Source organism: Parasteatoda tepidariorum, chromosome 2 (assembly GCF_043381705.1).
Source record: "Parasteatoda tepidariorum isolate YZ-2023 chromosome 2, CAS_Ptep_4.0, whole genome shotgun sequence".
Taxonomy (NCBI): Eukaryota; Metazoa; Arthropoda; class Arachnida; order Araneae; family Theridiidae; genus Parasteatoda; species Parasteatoda tepidariorum.
In genome coordinates, this window is record NC_092205.1 from 79,141,928 (window position 1) to 79,149,183 (window position 7,256).

The following is a 7,256-nucleotide window of genomic DNA, read 5'->3' on the forward strand; positions in this document are numbered from 1 at the left end:
TCCGATTACAAAAAAAAAATTAAATAACATTTTAATATATTATACTTTTTTGGATAATTTTAATGCATTTTTGAATTTAAAAAAATTATATAAGAAATTAGTAAGATTTTTATGAAAATTAAACACTAATTGAAATTAAGCACCAGAAACAATTTAAATGAATTGTATTATATAATATTAAGCCAGTGTTATTCCAGTTGTTATAGATTCTGATAATGTACACTACTCTTAACTGACAGCATTTCCATTATTTGGCATATAACAATATCCAGGTTTTTATTTAACTGTAATCAATAAAACTATTCTTTTAACTTAAAGAAAACGCTTGAATTTAAATTAATCTTATTGCCTTTTTCGAAAAATATTTTTTTCGATGCATTATCCAACGAGAGATTAGAAAATATCAACAAAAAGTATTAAATTTGAATAATAAATCATTTCGTGTAACAAAGATGTTTTTTAATTAATAAGAGAATAACGGAAATTAGTAGTTTTAATTTATTAAATCTCCTCTTCTGTCTGCTCTGTCACGGATATTATGATATATTTTATAAAACAAATTATTTATTTTTTTCTTTAAGTGCTTGTATCTTCATATAACATATTATTTTTCAATACAAAAAATAATGCCGGAGCTCAGCAAAAGGAAATAAAAGAAGAATTATTTGCAAATTTAGTAATAATTTTTGTAAGACATCGAAACAGTATAATTTATTTCTTAATGCCCATATTTTCGTTACAATGCACAAAAAAGTCAAAGTAAGAAAGTAATGGTTAAATTTAGAAATATAAATAAAATTAAATCTGAGACAAATACTACACTATTAGAAAATTTTTTTCGTAATTAATAATAATAGATTCAATTTTCGTTAACTTTAAAGTAGTGTTAAGTTGAACCTTAATATCGTAAATATTTACTGCAATCTTATTAAAGTGTTATGATGAACCGTAATATCGTTCGAATTTGTTTCAACCTTAATATGGTACTTATTTAAGCCAAAATATTCTTTATTTGCTGCAGCCTTAATAGGGTGCTAAGTTGAACCATAATATCATTAATATTTTTTGCAACGTTAATATGATACTAAATTGAACCATAATATCGTCAATATTTGCTTCGAATTTAATGTGGAGATTAGAAAATTGTGGTGTATCTTAATATCGTTAATATTTGTTGCAAGGTTATTGTAGTTCTAGGTTAATCAATAATATCGTCATTTTTATTGCAACCTCAATAAAGTACTAAGAACCAAAATATCATTAATATTTGCTGCAATCTTAATACGGTACTAACTTGAACCATAATATCGTTCATATCATCTGAAACGCTAATATGATGCTAATTTGAACCATAATATATTTAATATTTTCTTCAACATTAATGTAGTGCTAAGTTGAGAAATTATACCGTACTTTTAAAACTTGGAAACACGTAAAGTAAATTTTACCTGTTCAAGGAATCAATAATATGATTTATTTGTTCAAGGAATCAATAATATGATTCAATTGTTCAAGGAATCAATAATATAATTCAACATTAATGTTACACTTTACGGCTTGCTATTTTCCTGAAAAAGAGACGGCGAGAGTTTGTGCAATGTAGACAATAAATTCCATCCATTTTTAGAAACATCTTATAAATTGCTAAAATAATTCAACTTGCTGAAAAAAATCACATTTTAAAAGATAAATGCTTTGACGATATTTGGATGGTACCTTTGGCATTTATGCTGCGTCAGAGTTTGCACAAAAGTTTAACTTAACTCACTACTTCAAAAAGACGTTTTTTAAAGTTAGCCTAAAGCTTTTTACAGCTCCTGAATGCTAATTTATTAACAAAATTTAATACAAATATATATAATGAGTCATTTATTATATCATTATCAAGTTCTTATTCATTCTTTACACGCTTTATACGACGCATTCATTATAGCATAAACTCATAATTAACTGAATGGTTAAAAAAAAAAGAAAATGTCAACAGTTTCTATTTAATTAAGCAAATTCACTATCTCTTACCAAACAAAAATCTTCTTTCGAAGAAATTTTATTTTTCCATCCACTACTCTTTTCAAAAACACTTTCAAGTACCACTCACAGCTTCTTTGACATTTTTCCAAGATTATGTCACTTACGATTTTGAACTGGTATGAATTTGAGAACTAACAGTTCCTCAGTAGTGACAGCATGCATGACTGAATAAATAAAAAAATGTATAAATAACTTCGGTAAGAAGTCAGAGAAAAATAGCGTCTCTCTCTGATGCGTGGAAAGTAAACCAATTCTTGTGCCTAAAACCAAATTAAAATTGACAACCGTAAAATATTGTTGTTTTATCCATTTAAAATTTGTCATATTCATCTGCTAGTAAGATATCTATAACCGTGTTAGTTTTTTTTAAGAAATACCAGGTTCAAGAAGTGAAAAAAAAATTTCTTCGACAAACAAAGCATGCAATTGAATTTTTCTATGACAGACACCTTAAGCCTATAGAAAAAACAACATCGAAAAACGGAGACAAAAGGCAAAAGGAAAAAGTTTAATTTAGTAGCAGAAATCCGTAAAAATTTTATGCGTCAAAATTTTATAAACACTTTCTGAAAAACCTAGTTCAAATCTTTAAAAAACATTTTTCTCGGTTTAACTCTGTTATAACTACCTGAGTATAATTTTTTTTTAATAAAACGTAAGCTAGGACCATTGTGATCACTTTAGATTTTCCATTACGATATGCTTCTATCATCATGGGACAAATTTGGTGAAATGGTTGAGCAAATGAAAAATGTGTTTATTTACAAAATAAACACAATATGTTTCTTTGCAAGAATGCAATATTCACGAATCTCAGCGGTGGCTGGTTGATACTAGTTTAGCTATCGCTCTCACCAACCACAGTACAGACATTAAATTACCTCAGATGTAAACGAATCACGTGTTGGAATCCCCTTGCCATCGGGATAACTGTGTGAGGTTTTCGTGGTTTCCTTTATCGATCTGGAATAAATGATTTTTAACGAAGTAACATTTTGACTATATTAACGTAATTGAAATGTCATTTTGCTATGCTATAACAATATTACGTGAAGCTCGTAAGTTTATCATTGAAACAGTCAAAATGACTCCAATCAAAACAATGCATGTTTAAACACTTAATTCCTCGTCAACACAGAAATCAATTTGTTGGAGCTTACATCAAAATGTCGGCCGCAAACAGAGCAGAATCATTGCACAATCAACAACATAGATTGAAATTTTAACTGAATTGACTGAAATTTTGACTTAAAACTGAAATTTCTCCAGTAGAAACCAGTCGAAAGGCTATTGAAAATCTCGATGCCAACAAACATACGGTAAACACAGTAAAAATAACTATTGAAAGCAAGCAGACTGTTTCCTTAACCATTATTTTGAAACTAAAATCATATATGAAGTCAAAATGATATAAAAAATTAGGGAAAACAATTATTTCTCAGTGGATCATCACTCCTTGGCAACGATGGTAATAAACAATCAGTCATTTTAGCAAAACTCTAAATTTACTTTCAACAAGATAATACACCTGTTACATCAACTACACTAAAAAGATACATTTTTAGCAAATTCGATGAAATGAATAACAACGAAATGTCTAAAATAAGAAAAGAAAAATCCTGGGAAGGCTTGGTTGTTGTTGGATATTGTAAAGTCATAGACTCTGAAAAGAAGCAGTAGCAAACTTCAGACCACAGACAAGCCATGACTGATTGGAAATGAACATTTGTTCAAAATAGGAATACTTTCTTCCAACGTGTCCCGCAGTGGACTGATCGTTAAGCACACGGTTCCCAGCAGATCACCGAAGTCAAGCATCACTGACTGCAGTCAGTGTGAGGGTGGGTGACCACTTAGATCTGTTTGCGTAGGGACCGAGGATGTGTGGCATTGGTCCTCGTTAAACTGCTCTACGGTAAAGTGCTCGACTTCGAGTGCAGGTCGTTGGGTTACCGAAACGGGGGTGTCATCCTCTCTGTAGAGGATCAAAATTGCGATGGCATGTCTTCGGATCATTCTCAGGGATGTTTCTAAGACAATCGCCAATAAGCCCATTGTGGCGCTCTAGTGCGACATAAATGAACAATAACCACAACGACTATCTTCCAACGTATACCCGATTTCCAAGCACACCATATGAATTTAAAACAGGCATAGAAAGAAGCTCCTAAAATGACCTAAGGAGTACTAAATTGTATTCGGAAGCAAGAACCACAATTAACTTTCTATGACTAGATTTTAAATTAAAAGGCCTTTTGTCCCCTTTCGACTATTTACTGTTCTTTTTCAAATTTTAAATTGTTTTTTGTGAATTTTTAAATCTTTAATATTGATTGCTAAATGTTTTACCTTCTTTTATTTTGTAACCAGTGTTGAACGGCTTACCAGATTCTAGGTTAACGACTATATTTTCCACTCCATCACCTTGTGATTTTGAACCCATAGGTGAGGGTACTCCTGAGTAAAGCATCGGAACAAGCTAACTTCCATGGAGGATGAATATCTTGACGGAACCAACCACTCCCCCATTTGCGTTACATAAAGAGGAACCCACGAAAACCTCCCATGGTAAGCTCGATGGCAAAGGGACTCTAACCTATAATCCATCTACCACTGAGGATGTTTTACGTCAACATTGTGATCGGTACAAGTCGGAAGCAGAATTGAACCAACCACCATTTGGATTCGAACGTGGATCGCCGCATTAGGAGGCGAACCCCCTATCCCCTAAGCCACTGCGGCTCAATCTTTCTGCCTCTTTGTGGTGCAGTGAACTGTAATAAATATGGATTAATTTCTATATAAAGCCGCACACATTATCACAAAGGATCAGAAACGTTTAGCTTTAGTTTCTAAAACTCGCCAATTTTCACTATTTTCAACATTATCTATAAAAACTCTTATGTCTGTTTTGAACGCATCTAGAATGTCACTAAAGTAATACAGAAGCTTTTTCTTTCCTACAAAAATGATACGGTTTCACGATTATGTCACAAAACACTTTTGAAAGCCTATGTAACGTATCTCATACTTCTAGGAGATATTTCAAGACGTCTCGTGCTCTATAGGAAACTATGTCTTACTTGTATTACGCTGCGTAAATATTTTAGAAATTCTCCTACAAAAATGTTTATTTTATTTATTTTTCACTTAGTTTTTATTGTGAAATTGTTTTCGTTGATTTATCCATTATAGGCTTTCTTTACTTTAATGGTTGGACAGTTTTTCTTAAGATGAAACTATCTTATCAGAAAAGAAATTCAAACAGTTGAAATAGTAGAAAGAGAAAAAAAATCATCTTCATTATTTTCGTCAAAGCAATTAGCATTATGCTATTAAAGCTCCTTAAAATATTCTGCGAGCTTTCTCTTTTGAATGAAACAGCTCGCCTTTTGTTAAACTAGAAAATGAAACTCGTTTAGAAATCAAAAACACCTGTTTCAAAAAAATTAATAAAATCATTTTCTTTGTTAGTTAATTTTTTTGTAATCTTTCAATTTATTTGCTTTTCAAACAAATACAATTTCTAAATACTTCTGAAGTTGATATGTTATATGGAAAAAGTCTAAATTATTAAAAAAAAAAAGATTGAAGTGAATAAACCTTTTTCATTTTTATTTCCAAACAACGCTTGATTTTTAATGATTAGTATAGTTATTTAATTAGTATTATTAATAATTTAATTCTTTTTAAATAAACTAATGTTTAATAGGTATAAATGTTATATGTAAATATTTACTTTCAACACTTTTTTAGATAAATTGAATCTTTAATAAAAGTGCGAGAATTTTTTCAGACATTTTATCAGGACTTAAACATTCTTAATAATGCTCTTATTTTTTCCCACAAAATTCATTAGTGTTTTTTTCGACATTTAAATTACTGAACCAACGAATGTAAAGAAAAAAACTAGTATACATGTAGCAGTCAATGTGTTCAATTGATTATTATCAATAGCAACCGGTTATTATTAATAATAACTAATGAAGTTTGGTAAATGTTATTCTTTCAATGTTTTTTTATGTGTCAGCAACAGCGTGACAAAATAAGCTGATTGTTTATTTTTAGAATTTACGCTCCTGATTCCTTCTGCGTCATTTTTTGGAGATATAGTTTTTCAGAAAATAAAATAGTTATTTTAACAAATTTTGCATCGACACAATGGATGAAAATTTAGAACTCATAAACAACTATTTAGACATGCTCAAAACAAAAAAAGGTATAAATTTGGTACAAAACACGGCACTTTAAAACAATTGTACACGAATGATTTTTCTATCTGAAAGGAAACTTCTATCCCAACAAATGAAATGTTCCAGTGCATCAGTCACCATTTACTACACGGGGAATCTTCGGCTGACTGGGATCAAACCCACGACCTCTTGGACATAACCCAGTGCCCAACCAGCCAGGCTATCCCGGCCCTCAAGATTGCAATGAGACACTTTACACAAAAGTGTACAATTACATCTTTTTTTAAAAAAAAAAAATCAATTATTGATAACGTGCACCGAGGAAAAAATATAATCAAAACTACCGATATGGTAAAATTTACCATGTTTCAGGCTCTGTGGGAACATAAAAAGTTTGCTAATTTTTACCGACGCGCTTTGATAATAATTTTAGTGTAATTAACTAAAAAATATTTTTTCATAATGTGAATTAAAATTTTGTTAATTTGGTAATTTTATCATAATACTTCAGAATGTGGCATAAAAACCAATTATTAGATTAAATTTACTTTTCTGGTTTATATTTTTCACCAAATGTGTGGTTATAAGAACTGTAATTTTAAAAACCAGAATTTCAGGTAGGCCATTACCATATGAACGGAAATGCTATTGAATGAATGGTTTAAATACCGTATATTTTGGTTTTATTAACCAGAATTATGTTGTTGTTTTTTAACCAGATATGTCATTATAGTACAGATTTGCCAAAAGTTTTCTTTTTTATCTTTGCTTACTTTCCTTTGCTTTCTCTTCGCTGTTTTAATATGTTCATTTCGTTCAACTTTTCACACCCTGCATTGCAACAGTACTAAGTTTCTCTATTTCGAAAAATCCATGTGTTCCCAGCAATGCAAAAAAATACAAATTCTAATATTTTTAGGCAATGGATGAAATATGACAATTATATTCATTTTGAGTAGTTTCAGTTTAGTTTGTTCGAGTTTAAATTTCACAAAATACACAACTAAGTAAATTCTCTTCGTCTATCTTTAT